This window comes from Dermacentor albipictus, chromosome 10 (assembly GCF_038994185.2).
Source record: "Dermacentor albipictus isolate Rhodes 1998 colony chromosome 10, USDA_Dalb.pri_finalv2, whole genome shotgun sequence".
Classification (NCBI taxonomy): domain Eukaryota; kingdom Metazoa; phylum Arthropoda; class Arachnida; order Ixodida; family Ixodidae; genus Dermacentor; species Dermacentor albipictus.
In genome coordinates, this window is record NC_091830.1 from 97,900,028 (window position 1) to 97,916,706 (window position 16,679).

Sequence of the window (16,679 nt, forward strand, 5' to 3'; positions counted from 1 at the left end):
GGTGTCCCAGTCCTCCGCAACCGTTGCAGACTTCCGTGTGGCGTCGGTAGAGCGTGCAGCGAAACATGCTCGCGCCGCATGCCACGTAGTTGGGCACCCTCATTCCCTCGAAAAGTACCACCACCGCTGTAGTGTTCTTGATCCTCCTGACCTCCAAAGCGCCCGGATTCCGATTATTTACAATTCTCGCTCTGAGCTGAGCCTCGCTGACTTCCACGTCGACTCCTCTTATGACTCCTCTACACATATTCTCGGGTGGGGCCAGCTACGCCGCCACCCCAAACGTGCCTTCACCGAGCCTGATTTGCTGCACTCGGGCGTACGCGTCCGCGTTTTTCTCGTGAGGAGTACACACGACAAAAATGTTCTGAACTCCGTTGGGACACATCGTGGCCTCTTCGATAGCGGCTGGAGCCAAGGATACCGCCATGGCCAAGGCCTGCTCAAAGCGTATTTTACTGACATTGTTGACATTGAGGCCTTCGCGTGGTCTGACAATGATGCGAAAAGTGTCCCTCGGCAGTGAACGCAGCCTCGAAGCAGCGGTGACGCGTCGTATTGCGTCGCGTGTGCGGCGGTGCGGTCGCCATCCCTGCGTCTGCCACTTGTATTTCCACCGTCTTGGCCCGAAGAATATTGTTCCCTGCGGCTGCCGGGCCAGCGGCCGTACGCCACCTTCCATCCCACGTCGCATGCCTGTTCCTGAATAATCTCTTCTCCTTCCACAACGTCCATCCTGGATTCAAAGTCCCACATGCGCGGGAGTAGGCCTAAGCCTACCCTCGCCTTGTTTCAAACACTCGCAGAACGGGCAAAATGTCCTCCCACCGACGAAAATCCGGTATCGGCAGGGTCCTCTTGACGTGCCACGTCGATTAAGGCATAACTCGCCCGGTAGCAGATATTAATTCGAATATTGCTACGTGTACTTGTTTACCTTTATCGGGCAACCACGTTTCACCACCTAACAAATGTTATCGCACAACGCAGGACACGCCTGCATGTATCGGAAGTTTCTGCATTGCTGTCGATGGTTCCATCTGCTATCTCTTACCGAACAATGTGTAATCTCATTGCATGTATGCGCGTCGCGAAAGATGTAGAACTTCGTGGAAGACACGCGGCTCCCAGCGATTACTCTGGAACATTCGACGGCTGCATAAACGATGACGCGCTTGACCAGCTGATCAGATTTCGACGATCGCTGACTGTGTTAGCCGCTATTGTTGTGCATTGAGTGTAGCCTGTTTTTGTGGGCACGGGTTCGCTAAATAAAAGTTAGTTTTGTCTTTCACAGTATTGCTACTGTGTTCTTTAACGACACTACCACGTGACATTTGGTGGAGGTGCCTTGCGTTCATGTACCGGACGCCCCCACAAAACCGTTACCCAAGCCCGCATGCGGAAGACAAGTCTAACGTCGCCAAGAATAAGCGAGTTAGCCGCAGGCTGCAAGGACTGCCCATGGAGCACGGACTTTTCTCTGAGACGACTAGGAAGATTGTCGCCCAGTCAACCCCATTGGCAGCCCCAGCGTCCCGCATCGTGCTGCAGCAGCCCAGGGAGCCTCCGACGTTCCGCGGTTGAACATTCGAGGACCCCGAAACTGGCTTGAGACGTATGAAAGGGTCCCTCTATTTAACAGCTGCAACAGCGACGATAAACTTCGACATGACTTTTTCGCATTGGAAGACGCCGCCAGGACGTAGTTCGAGAACCGAGAAGCCGCCTTAACAACGGGGAACCTGTTCCGAAGCGGGTTCCTGCAGACATTCACAAGCGTTGTACGCCGAAAACGAGCCCAAGCACTACTAGAAACCCGAGTGCAGCTGCCTAATGAGACCACCACGATCTTCACAGAAGAAAAGAGCCGTCTATTCCGCCACGCCATCCCGGAAATGTCTGAGTAGAAGAAAGACCGCCTCCTCATGCGTGGTGTGAAGGACGAACTTCTCGCCGGAATGGTACGAAGCCCAGCCAAGACCGTCGACGTGTTTACTCGCGAGGCCACCAGCAACGAGAAAGCACTGGAAATGCGGAATCGGCAATTCAACCGCCACACGACCGCAATAAACTACGCCGTAGTTCAGTCACTGGCCACCGACGACCTGCGCGAGACTACCCGAGCGGTCGGGCGGGAAGAGCTACAGAAGCGGTTCCGTTCATCACAGCCTCAATTGGCTTTGGTTGCTGAATTCGTACGTGAGGAGCTCCAACAACAATTCATAGCAGCCCCTGAATCGCCGCAGCCTCAGCTGTAGGCGATGATATATGCCGCTAAACCCCGCAAGCATTTTCCTTTTCCGTGCCCAAGGCAGTGCCCAGTGACGACACAGTTCTTTCGTTCACCACCACCTCCGCCACCAGTACGACAACCATTCGCTTACGCAGCATTGCAAAGAAGGCTGACGTATGGCGCGCCGCGGACCACCGTCCGCTCTGCTATCACTGCGAAGAAGCGGGGCACATCTACCGCCGGTTCCTATACTGGGAGATGGGACTCCGAGGGTTCGCCGTTAACGCGCCGCGACCAGAGCATGTCGAACTGCGAGTCCATATCAGGAAAACTAAAAGCAGCAACGGATGGAGGTGCGGTTGCTGCTTGTTGGACTCACGAAGATCCTCCGCCACCGACAAAGAGACTACATCGACGACATAATAACGACACGCCGCCGTCCCGGCGAAGTCTGGAGGCAAAGAATACGCCGATGAAACACGACCTGACGATGTCACGTACCAGCCACAGGTAAACGCGACACTACCGTGATCCGACGCCAAGACCGAACCGTAACGCAAGACAAAGAACCACCAAACTCAACGTGCTTCTGGACGGCCACGCAGTCACCCCCTTAGTAGATGGAGGAGTCAATTACTCCGTCATGAGTGGACCCATCCACCCAGTTGAAGAAAGTTAAGACTTCATGGGAAGGCCCTGAAATTCGTACCGCTGGAGGACTCCTCATTACGCCGTCTGGAATCTGCACGGCAAGAATTACCGTTCATGACCTGACTTACCCTGTCACCTTCGTTACCCTCCAACAGTGTTTGCGAGACGTCATTCTTGGCATGGACTTCCTGAACCAACCCGGCGCAATCATCGACCTGAAGTCGAAGTCACTAACGCTGTCGGAAGATCTAGCCGTACCGCCGAAGAGCCTTCCTAGTCACCGCGCCTTCAGTGTGATCGAAGATCAAGTGAACATCCCGCCTCGCTCCACCATTGTTACTTTGGTCGACACCAAAACACTTCCTGACGTAGAAGGCGTCATCGTAGGTGACCAACGTCTACTGCTCGAGCGTAAAATTTTTCACAAGAGGAATTGCTAGACTGCGCGGAAAAAAAACACAAACGTATTGCTGACAAAGTTCCGTCAGCAGTTCAAGCACATCAACAAGGGCACGATGATCGCATATATCCAGGAATTTCTGCGGACCAGCAATGCGTTTGTCGTCTCGGATACTGCCGCATCTACCCTGACGATTATAGTTCCCCAACCAGACTTCAACATAGATATGTCTGCCAGTGTGTAAGCATCAGCAGCTCAGAAGCCTTCTCTTACGTCATCGAGGATTCTACAAACACCAGTCGCAAAGCATCGCATAATAACTGACGAGTGCGCTTGACCACTCCGCCAGAGCCCTTACCGAGTTCCGACGCGAGAACATGACGCTATTAGACAATAAGTCGACGAAATGCTGCGCGACGACATCACCCAGCCATCGAAAAGCCCGTGGGCATCTCCTGCAGTATTCGTGAAGGAAAAGGACGGGACACTACGCTTTTGCGTCGATTATCGTTGACTGAATAAGATCACGAATAAGAACGTGTACCCCCTTCCACGGATAGACGACACATTGGATAGGCTCTGCAACGCTAAACACTACTCATCGATGAGCCTTAAGTCTGGCTACTGGCAAATAAAAGTCGACGAGAAAAATCGCGAAAAGACCAACTTCATCACGCCAGACGGCTTCTACGAGTTCCAAATCATGCCATTGGTACTGTGCTCGGCGCCTGGAACGTTTGGGCGCGTGATGGACATGGTGTTAGCAGGATTGAAGTGGCAGACGAGTCCTGTTTACTTGGATGACGTCGTTGTCTTCGCCGGAAATTTCGACGATCACCTTAGAAGGCTTGCGACAGTATTAGAGGCCATCAAGGCATCAGGGCTCACTCTGAAGCCGGAAAAGTGCCGCATCACTTACGATGAGCTTCTGTTAGTAAGTCACGTTATCGGCAAACGTGGAGCCCGCCCCGGCCCACAGAAGACAGGTGACATCGCAAAGTTCCCGCAGCACGTCGACAAGAAGGCAGTGTGTAGATTCCTTGGCATGTGTGCCTACTACAGGTGATTTGTCAGGGACTTTTCACGCCTTGCTGAGCCGCTGTAACATCTAACCAAATGTGATGTCGAGTTCAAGTGGTAAACTTCTGAGTGTGTCAACCGAGCATGCAAGCTAGCTCAGTCACATAACGCTACGGGCTGTCAAGCTACCTTAGGTAGAAAAACTCGAGCCCAGACCATCAGACGTGCCTCAAAACATGCTTCAATTATCCGCGATATGCCGGTTTTGCTGATCGCGGCAGGTGGCAGCGCATAGTATTTCTCAATGGTTCAAATATCGTGGTTTTAGAGTCTCCCGTATGCATGCGGCTTGATACACGATATATTTTTCGTGAATTCGAAACTTTTCATCCCAATGATACACAGTACAAAGTATTATAACAGAAAGTAACAGCAGGGTGCGCGAGTTTGGCTGCTACCTTAGGCAAATTATTTTTCGTCCACTTTGATTTTCTCAAACTTTGCCATTTCTATATCTCAATTAAAAATATAGTACTTCCCTCTATGCTTTCCTTGGCTTCATATTGTTTGTGGCGAACAAAAATCAGGCCCCTCCTTCACTCTTCTCATTCATAAGAGAAGCAAAGCGTTCTTCAATGTAAATAAATGTGTGCCTAGAGAACATGCTATGCGTTCTCAGAATAAAATAAACTGTTGTAAGTTAGCGCTGCGTTCTGTCTTCTGTCCTTGCGTCGTTATTAAAACTCGGCAGTTACTTTTCTGTTGCTTCGTCTGGATAAAATCATAACTTCAGCAGGTGGGGTGCTTCAAAAACATGTGGGAGGGCCTCAGTGGTCCCTCCGATGTAAATGAGAACCAGCGCGCCTGCGGGATCGTTCTCTAGCAATACAGACGTCTCGAACTGCTTGTAGACTTTCAATGCGCTCTAGCTGAGAGGTTAAAACGTAATGCGCAAGAGAATTAGGCTTCAGAAGTAGTGAAATCAACAAAACTCATCCAGCACATACCTCAATAGTTTGCTGTCCAGTAGGTAATACTACGACTGCAGAAATAGTTCTTAATCGTCCGGTAGAATGTGCGATTACAATCCTAGGGTACTCGCATTCGGTACCAAAAAAAAACGCAAAGCTTTTAACGCAATCTTCTTTTTTTTGCTTTTCGGCAGCTTGCCGAGCAGCCAGATATTATTGTACTCACCTGTATTTCACGAGGGCGAGATTACGACCAACAGTGAGTCGTCACTTCTGCCTGACAGCCACAAACATTAAAGCGTCGGGTCACACGTTTTAGCAAATTTGTTGCGCGGCTTTTGCAAGAACTACAAAGCATATATAACAGCAGCGGAATAAACTTACTCTAAAACCACCCTAGTAGGAGCCGGATAGTTGCTGCCTTCATGCGGTGGCTTGAATGTAGCGGCATGTGCCGGTTGAGCACATGCGTCGAAAGCCGTACGCTATGGTGCAAAAACAATGAAAAAAGGCCGCTGTATGTAAAGCTACATTTTGAGCAGCAATACAGCAATAACCCACAATTCGGAAACGGAAAACGTCTACGAAAGAAGAGAGAAAGTAGGAATTGTCAGGAGGGGAGTGAACCTACAGAAAGACGGCTCAGAAGGAAGTGCGGAGCGGGGAACAAAAAGACAAAGACACGTTTTGAAAGATATCATGATGCAAAAACTACATGTGTCAAGCTTTTGCATTCTGCTGAAAAGCGAGTGTCTCCTGAAACAGACATGAACCTGGAACGGCCTATGTTCTCTGGTAGTCTTCTGCGGAGCCCGAAATGAAAGCGAAGCTAGTATATGCGAATATGTAATAATTTCATAAAAGTTTATATATAAAATTTCAATGGAGGTCAGTACGACTGTAGGAGTGCTGGATAAATATACAGACTTGAAAAGTTGTTAGTTCGTGAGCTCAGAAAACGATGTTTATTGACATATTGACGGTCAGGAACTTTTTTTCCATCACAATAAAGAATTGTTCAATTTCTTGTGCGATTCCCCACCACTAAGGCATATTGAATGGGAGACAGACCGATAAACAATAGCGGGGCGTGAATTGGGGTACGGCAACCACTTGTAAGTCTGCAGATTGAACCGAGCACGAGCAGATATAGTGATCCTACGAGCTTAGAGTGGGCAGAAACGCTCAACGTACTATCAAAGAACACAGCGAGGTCGCTGTCATAAACCACCTTCTACACTGCATAATCTCAATAATACGGGAAGACGAAAGTGTAGGTTTTACGCAAATATAAGGAAATCCTGTTTCCAGATGAAATTAAAGAAAGCCTACTTAACTGGCATTATTCAGTAAAAGAGGATAGGGCGCACTACAGAGTGTGAGGTTCCTTGATACCTTGCATCTCATCGAATGTTTCAATTTTGTCAGAGTAAAGAAGAAATGGAGACTTCTGCATTCGTGAGGAAACGTTGTTGACGAAAATTAGGAGAAGCGGACCTAAAAATGAGCATTGGGGCATGCCACAGGTACCATGAAGACAAAAGGAGCTTGATCATTCATACTTAAAAAGCAAGAACTCCAGAGGAGCTAGCTCTGCGGTAGAGCTACAATAGCAGCTTCAACACCATAGTGCGCTAGCTTCACGAAACCATAGCGGACGACTGACTACGTCAAAGGCTTTGCTGAGGTTGCAGTTCACAGCATCAACTTACCTTTTTTGCGTCACGGTACTGGAAACCTGCATCATACTCCTGACAAGATTTGTGGACAATCAGTGATCCCAAGGAAATCCATGCTATATTGGAACATTTTTTATACTGAGAACAATACACCGAGAATAATAAACAGCTTGAAAGTGCAGAAATTGGGGAAAGCACGCGACGTACGAATTGGGGCCGGATTGAAACATTAAAAGTGCGAGCGGTTTTCGAAGCACGCAGGAAGTGTAATAATTCAAACAGTCATAATCGTTTGATCTCAGGTGAGGTAGAACGAGACTGTTGTGGTCTTTGATAAAGACGGCCTGGATACCATCTGAGCCAGACGATAAAGATAGCTTCGTACGCCTGAGGCATCTGCTGATGAGATTTTCATCAAAGAATACCAACTTGGAAAATCCAGCGGAAGCGCCCGGGCAGTGTATAAGCCAAAATGAACAGTGGCAGAATCAGCGACTGCTTCTTTTTCTTCTTCAATCTTCATACAACGTAGCTTGCGACATCAATTGCCGCGGTGTCTTAGCGGTTAGGGTGCGCGCTGCTAAGGATGAGGTCGCGGGATCAAATCGCGGCCGTGGCTGCCGCATTTCGACGGGGGTGGACTACAAACACGTCCGTATCCTGGGAAATGAGGGGACGTCATACATGCCTTCTTGGTCATAATTTATCCGTAGTCGACCACAATGACGTGCCTCTTAATGAAATTAAGATTTCGGCACGTAAAATCAAAAGATTCATTCAGCTTGTGATATCGCTTGCGGGTTGCGCTTGGAGGCTTGCCCAATTTAACTGTCCCCCGTAGGACAAAAAGAAAAAGAAAAACAAGGAACAGACCGGTTGCTTTGTATGTGTATTGCACGGCTTACTGTTTATATTACCGGACGTCGCCCAGTCGTACTGGCCTGCTTTCACGCCCGCGCATACGTTCAAGCGGTCTACTTGCCCAAGGAATTTTAGCACACTTTCAGCGCTAGCCGCCGCCCAAAATCTTCTCTCGTGGAGCTTGATGTTTTTTTATGTAGCAAGTGTCATCCTCTTCATGTACAACCGGTTTAATTATTCCCAGGTACCCGTCCTTCAAGTTGCCTAATATAAAATACGGCAGATCATTTCTTTGCAGGCTCGTTGTGAATAAGTTCGAGCTGCCAGAGCCGAGAAGGCAACCTCACGTTCATGAGCTGCTTGAGAAAAAAGTTAGCAGCACGTATTTCCGAGGCTTCTTTTCTAAGCCAATTTTAGGTTTCAAGCTGAAGCGTTGTCACTAGAAGCTTCGCATGATGTGTTTGCCGACACTAGAGCTTGTTCTTTTGGTGAACGTCGCTTTCACTTCACATTTTTATGACTTCTACATGCGTGCATGCAGTCCGCGAAAAGTTGATAGAGGAGGAGGAAATAACTTTATTGGGTCCTGAAGAACCCCTCCCCACCCCATTCTTGGTTTAGTGGGCGGCAGGGGTCGCGGGCCGCACCCACGTTGGGACGGGAAGCCCGTGAGCCTCCGCCCTTTTGTGAGCCCTCTGGACGGCCCGGAGCTGGGTCTGGTGGTCGTCGCTTCGGAGGGCGTCCACGCAGTCTTCTTTAGTGAACACGGCGCCGCTTAACGCGGAGCATTGCCAGAGCATATGCGCTAGCGAGCAGTACGAGGCGCCACAATCCGGACATTGCGGCTCTACTTCTGGTGAATAACGGCTCAGTCTGCCTCTCGAGGGGAACGACCCTGTCTGAAGCATTCTGAATATCGATGACTGTGGTCTAGTGAGTTTAGCGTGGGGCAGCAGGAAGGTTCTCCTCGACAGCTGATAGTGCGTTGTTATTTCGTTGAAGGTGAGCAGCGGGTCTCGGTGCTCCCCTCCCTCCCCGCCACTTCACTCGCCACGATCGCCGCGGTGCGTGAGTCCTCGCAGGAGTCCGTGCGCCAGCTCGTTGGCGTTGGGAAATTCGGGGTGCGCGTCGGCCCCCATGTGGGCTGGAAACCATTTGACGATGTGATGACCCGCGGCTCCCTCGCTGCTGAGGACGGCCGCCGCTTCCCGCGATATCGAGCCCGAGGCGAATGCTCTGGCCGCCGATCGCGAATCAGTAGACGTAAGGACGTCCGGGGTCCCTCATTTGTTCGCAACGAGGGTCGCCACTCCGCGCTTACCCTGTTCGAATTTCGACGAGGCGACTCGGTAGCCGGGCAAGGTCGCCTCGCTACCCAAAGTTTCTTGTGAGATTATGACGTGCGGTTGATAGAGTGCTTCGGGAACAAGCATCGATTGCCCGCTAATAATCAACGTTACTCTTTTACTCACAACATGCTTGTATTATTTGGAAATGTCGGCGTCCTCAAAGTAAAGTCCACACGTTTTGTTGTTTATGGGGAGTTTGACCTACAATAAAGTTGTATCCATCCATTTGTCCTTCCAGCGTAGGATCCGTGCCGGCGTTGGAAATATGTTGTGTTCAGTGATGGTGCGGAAAAATGCTGAACAGCGGCATCGTGCCTCAGGAGGCTGGTGCATGCGATTGCAAACAGCACGTCATGGGGAACGTCTTAATGTCAGGAGGCTTAGAAACGTTTCTTCAATGAGCTTCTCACCAGGTACAATCGTCACAGAACAAACATCAGCGAAATGAAGAAGGATAGCAGAATATTAAGCAACGCAACGTAAATGAAATCAGAAAGAAAAATAGTAGCCAAGTATCATGTTGATTATCCCAATTGTATTCACAATACATAGATCAAATATGGCACAACTTCACGAAGAGACCCATACATAGGAACTGGGAGAGAACATCTCAAAACTGAAGCCACATATATACTGGTAGTAAAGGGCCTTTTATTAGACGCGAAACAAAAGTGATGAACAGTGCGATCGCAACGCCACCAGATTGCGGACAAGCAGCTTGGCCATATCTCGAGCGGAACTGTGAAGCTGAAGTATATCTAAGCACGAAGGTTTGATTTTGTGCATTTTTCGTGTTCCAGACGTTACTCATCTGCCGCGTTCGTTACATCGGCGCTTTGTGTGCCATCACACGAGCTTCCCATAAGCCGTTTCATTGTTACAGCCTTGTTCATCGAGTATGCAAAGAGAAAATCGCAGAAATCTGGGGCACATTCTCGGTTTTCTTTGTGCGTTTGAAGAAATCTGTCATGCCCATTGCTGTGTGCAATACCTAGATGTATTTCACCTTTCATATGAGTGGCACTGGGGCGCGAGGAAGCGTATCATAACACGTACGATTGTTTCTCGCTGGCAGGTGTGGTGGAATACAATGGGGACTTTGGTAATTCTTGAATACATATGTCGATCCCCTACTTCCATTGCCGTGTATGAGCGTTTGCTTTTCGACGTGCACGAATAGCAGATGGTGACAGTTTCCATAAAAGACACGTTGTCTGTCGGAGACCCACATCGCATGTAGTCACACGATCTGCCCTTTGGAGACTAGTCTTACAAGCGTCGAGGCCCATGCATGAACTAATTGTGATTTTTTAACCTAAAACGTTGTACTCATAAGATGTGCGCGCGATGTTCGCGTGCGAATTTGCGTCAATGGTGACCCGGTGCAATTTTGCTTGTGATTTTATTTGCATTCGTACAGAATCTTTGACTTAATATATGCCGCCACCTTTTTGGAAATCTTTTCGGAATTTGATCCTGAACTGATTTTTTGAGCTTTGGCTTAACAAGGGCTGTTGAAAAATACCGTTCAAGTACGTTATACAATAAAAGTGAATACTATTCATAATTTATTTTCTAAAATTACTAGGGGTGTGCGAATATTCGAAATTTCGAATACGAATCGAATATTTTCCTTATTCGAAGCGTATTCGATTCGAGAAATGCATATTCGGAAATTCCCGAATATTCGAGGACGGCCGAATAATGGTCGAAACGGCGAATATATTCGGACAGACTGTGAATAAATTAGCAATTAACGAATTATACGCTTGCTCCACATTGTCCTAAGAACATGTTTATTCACTCAGAGCTTCACATGATCCGCTCATTATCTGTATGCTCTGCATCAAGATGGCAATTGGGCCAGTTGGTTGGGATTCATAGTAAGGTTCGTTACAGCGCAACACAAAACAAGGACAAAAGAAGGTACAAAACGATGACACAGCGTTACAGCACTGTGATCTTAAGTGCTGTAACGAACCTTACTATAAATGTGTACGCTCTGTTCCAGTCTATCTGCATCAGGCCCGTGAGACATGATCAGTTTCGATTTTTTTTTACCATGCTTTATTCCAGGGCTCTTTTATACCAGTATATGATGTACTTTCGAGCTTTGTAAGTATGCGCAATAAAATATGCACCTAGAAAATGTTACCTGGACCAATGTTGTCACAGTGCATAGAGAGCCTTTACTTTATGGACATGTTGAGCAGTCAATTTTCCTTCGCGATAATCTGCAACAAGCGTTTACCTGACAGAGTATTACCTTACATTACCTGAGTGCATTACCTAGAATGAGTGCCTCTTTAACCTGAAGCAGCCTCGTAAAATGAAATATTATTTTTAAAAGGGTAATAAAGCTATTGTTACCTCGTTTTGCAATTCTTTAATAGTACACATATATTCGATATTCGATTCGATATTCGAAGACAGTTTTTCGCCTCATTCGCATTCGATTCGTATTCGAAAATTTCAATATTCGCACACCCCTAAAAATTACCCAAAATATACCCATCACGCCAACAGTTAAGACTACCGATCCTCTGATGCAAATCAAAAATGGCTTGGCTGCAATGTAGCTGTACATGCAGGCGGCGCAATGAACTAGAATTTTCGGCCTGTCATCAACATTAGGTATGGTATAGCCAAAATCTAAGAATTGCGTAATTTGTGGTGGTCGCATTTCTGTAGAAATCTGATAAGATCAAAAGTTATTCATGGTTTTTAATATGGTTGTTTATAGCGCAATGTGACGTTCCAGAAAGAAGCATGGGAAATGCCATCATACAATATTGGTTGGTTCAAAAGTTATGAAATCCTGCGCAACAAAAAAGAACTGAAAATGAAGTTTTGAATAAAACAAGAAATAAGTATATAATAAATGAAAAATCAGACATCCACCCATTCGTAGCAACTGCTACAAAAGAAACCCATACGGTTTCGTCGAACGAAAAGCCTAGCAGTTGTAGAAAAATTTGTTCTCGTACGGGACTCGAACCCAGGTCCATCGGCTTTACGGGGAAGCCGCTCTACCATCTTAGTGGTGTATTCCAAACATGTCATATATATCACTGCAAGTTCGTGGGAGGCTAAAAGCAACCATGATCATAGCTCGGCCCTTCCTTAACTGCCACGAGTTCACCGTGAGATCATTTAGCAGCTCGTCGTTTTTTTCGGGCTTGTCTTTCGTCCACCGTTGATTGCTGCTTGGCGTTGTTCAAGCGCCTTCAGTCCCTGCTGTGGGGAGCTACTGCGGTGTAGTAGCCAGGATGGACACCAGCCTGCCTCCAGATGCCCAGCAAGCTACTATTTTCATTGTTGAAGTCACATATACAATCGGATAGTCCAAACCAAACAGTGCGCAGGCCTACATAGACATCTTTAGGCAGACGCTGCCAGTGCATCCTATAGAAGAATTCATTTGCGTTCTGCGTTTTTCCGTAGAGACATTCCGTCAAAAGTTCATCAGAACGGAGGTCTGCATACAGAGGTTTCACTTTGTCCAGGATTTCATTGGAAAAACCTGCCCTGTGCTTGTAGCGTCCTGTGCCAATAGCTTTCACTTGGTTGCAGCCAAACCTACTTTTCACACCCAAAGAAAACAGGCCATGTCTAGGAGTTCGATCAAGCGATCTGAAGTGAAACAGACTTGCTAGTGTGGCCTGTTTCATAACATGTAAGTTCCTCACATTTGCCCTGATTGCGATACCGTAATAATTTTGAAATCTATCGATCATAACATCTGTCAACTTCCCTTTACTTTCGAGCCCACGAATTCCCTTTTTCAGCTTCTTCAGTCGGCATCCGACACGCTTTTGCACGTGCTCAATGCACTCAAGTTTGCGAACATCGGCTGTTCCGTACATATCTTTGACAGCCGTATGGTTTTCGAGTCGCTGTCTCCATAAAACTCAATGTACTTCAAGCCGCGCATTGTTTCGGACCGCTTAAACATACGGTATACTCCTACCGCCTCCATGCTACCAGCACTGCCTGTGTGGTTGGCTTGGCAGCCAGTGTGGTTCGCCTTCCATTCTTCGAACTCAATGCTTGTGGAACACTTCATATTTTCACATGCCTTGCATTTTGTGGACATTGCTTTCACATCCATCACCTTTCCTGTTTCCACTGATATCTGATAGAGACAACCATTCAAACAGGAGTGCCCACGCTTTTGCAAGTGCCATCACCCGGTACGCCATACTCGTTACTGCCAACAACTTGGCGCACTTCCACAGCAGCATCCGTCATTGATTTTGACGCGACAATTTTGGCGGGCTCGCCGAGCTTGGAAGAAACCTTGTCATAGGCGGAATGAGAAAGCGGCAGTGGCATATTCATTGCCTTCGAAAATTTCACAGCACCAGTACGTCCTTTCGCGACTTGGCGCATAGCATAGACGAGGCGAACGTTGTTTTCAGCTGCACTTGCCTTTTTTTTTGATGACAGAAACACATTTTCGCGGGCGCATGTACTACATACCACGGCGTGTGCCAAACAAACGCCTTGGCGTGAATGTTGCTCAAGCTTCAGTGAAACGTTCTTGTATTCCGGGCACGCCAGCGACGCCAAAACTAAGGAAAGAATTTCGACATCTGTAATCCTGTTGCCCTCTAGTACAAAACATTCCGGTGGCACTTCACAGTCTTCCTACAGCTGGCCCAGTTGCACTTTACTTGCCTAAACATCCACGTTCAAGTCACACTTCGTCGAGTCGTTCGTCATTTAACGATTGCCGTAGAATGTGCGTTTCGGCCTTTGTTTCAATCGGAACGTAGCCATAACTTGTTATACTCTGTAAGACAGCAATCTAGGACACTGAAGTGGTGAAACAATAGCTTTAAATGGCAGTACAGTAGGTTGCTGCAGTGTAAGCGCGATGTCACGTCGTGCGCTCCATGTGGCAATTTGTTCAATTTAATTTAAAAATTGATAGCCATCACCATTGCTCAATGTTTTCATGCGGTAAAGTACCTCACCACAAACTAATATAAATGTATCCTACAGATTTAAGGACAAACATAAGTTTGTTTTAATGATTAAAATGTAGGCTTCGTTTTCACAAAATGTCCGTTTCAGAGAGGTCTGCCGGTAGTTGTAAAAAGCATCATAACTTTTGAACAGAACAAGATAGATATAATATGCCCAGCAGCACAATTATGAATGCCTGTAGATTCTGAAAGTATTAAAAATGAAAGTCGCTGTTTTTTAAAAAGAACCGTCGTTTTCAAGGGTGGCAACATGCCTTAATTTCTCGGGCAATTAACTGACTTACATTGAAAAGATACCAAGGAGAGATATCGTGACGTAAACTACACTGCAACTGCGTTTTTGAACACGTATTATTTCCTCGGGCTGGGATATTCAGCTATGCAAGATTTGTGCTTGCATCAGCAACGTGACCTTCGAGATAGTAGTATCTATCAGTTGTTCACGCTAATGAATTCGCTGAATAGCGTTGGGGACACAGCTTCATACAGTAATTACTAGAGGAGACTCTGGCGCTAGTGTCTACGGAATCAGCAAGCAGGGTGGTTGAGCCACAATAGAAATTATGGGTAGTACGTGGATATGCCTAAACTTCAACCTTCTAGCTTCAAACAGCTTGTGACTTTGCGAGCAGGCCATTTTCAACAAAGCACTGTGAAATAAACGGTTGCATACATTACAAATTTTTCCGATGCCTGGATTTCAGTGTAAGATCTCTAGCACAAATAACCGGTGTTGAAACCAGTACACCGAGTGGCACCAGAACGCCCTTACGAATTTCTCGTGGGCAAGCCAGCGCGTCGACATGCTTGGGGAGTTACGGTTTGGCCACCTTGACAGGCTCAGCAGCTTTAATTAGTAGTGATTGTGGGCGATCGAAGAGTCTTTTCTGTTTAGAAAAGAATAGAGTGCTCTGAAATTTAGGGCAAGGAAGGGACATAAAGGTAACAAACACAACCACAAGAACGTTTGAATCAACGAACACGAAGATCAGGGAAATCCATGTACTACACATCATTGCTGAACGATTGCAACGCCAGAGTTCGCTCTAGTAAATACTATAGGAAACTTTGTGTTGTTGGGCTAGCTGTTGTTGTTAGGGGTCAGGAGGCGGATTTCCGGTCACAATGTCCTGCTCTAAAATATTCGACCACTTCGAACAGCCGCCAGCCACAGGGTCACGTGACTATGACCTGCCTTCCTGTTAGAGATAATTTGGCCAGAAGCCGTGGACGGTTTGCGGGCATTCCAGAACTGCATATTCTAATACGCCCATTGAACACGACATGCGGTCGCACCTCTTCACTAATGCACTTCGCTCACACGAACGGGCCCGCATAAGTTGACTGTTTTGGGTATTGCACATATTTGTCTTCACACACTTTTGCCTTTTGAAACCTTTTGCCAATAAACGTAGTTTTACTAGAAATCCTTTCATCATGTGCTAATTGTGTGCGTTTCAATAATTAAGCTACGCGAACACCCGCACGGCAAGATCTTGGCGTATATACAGTAGGTATCTCCAAGGTTTCCAGGCCGCTGCAAAGGGCTTATGAGAGGGGTGACAGATACAGGCGCATAAATGAAAGGCAGACTGAAGAGTTCTCCAGGAACGCTGCACTATGCCATTTTCGACACGCTCAGAAGACTACGGAGTAGGATTTGCGATAAGAAACAATGAAACGTGAGGAGGTTACTGGCTATATATTCAGAAGCGAAACCGAAATCACAGCGAGTGTATAGGTGCTTCAGTTTCGGGTGTTCGTCAGCACTACAGTGTCCGGTGCCGGCCGATCGGACCTGTCTAAAGCTTTCGCGAAAAACTGATTGATTCCTTTAAATTATGTTTTATTCACGGGATGGCTCTTTTGGGCCTAATATTATGGCAGAAGAAAAGGGAAACAGTGCGTCGTGAGTAAAAGGCGCGACGCGAGGAGTCCTAGGTCTGCCAGCAGGGGAAGAGCTTGCATTCATTGGCCAGCGTTGAGGGACTCCAGGGCTGGTGCGACGAATCTCTAGACAGCCCACCAGTCGGATCCACTCCTCGTAACTCGGCATGGCTTCCTGCGAAGGTGCCTTCTCCGCACTGCTTTGTGTGCCGGACATTGCCACATCAGTTGTTTGGAGGTGGGTTGTATACTGGTTGTCTGGAGGCGGGGCAGCTTTGGCCGCCCTTCTTGTGGGCACCTATTTAGGTGTGGTTACATAATTCGCACTATAGTCAAATCTTTAGGCGTCACTGTCTAAGCGGTTAGCTCGCAGCTGGATGCTGGTTACCACTACGCAAAAAAAAGCTTTTCATGTAATATGCATGGTATGTCACTACATAAAGCTCATTACTATGAGAAACTGAAAATACACCGCTACTTTAACAAATTTTATATCAATAATGGTAACAGCGCGGAAATTAAACAAAGGGAGGATTCAATGAAACACAGGACGAGCGCTCTCAGAAACACAGGTAACACCACTCGTCCTGTGTATCTTTCAACCCGTCCGTCGCTTTCTTTTTTTGCGCTGTTA

General features: G+C 47.3%; 1 pseudogene; it reads right to left on the reverse strand.

Annotated features, from left to right (window-relative positions):
• Positions 1-12,316: 12,316 nt before the first annotated feature.
• On the reverse strand, positions 12,317-16,262 carry LOC139050358 (uncharacterized; annotated as a pseudogene).
• Between the last annotated feature and the right edge of the window lie 417 nt (positions 16,263-16,679).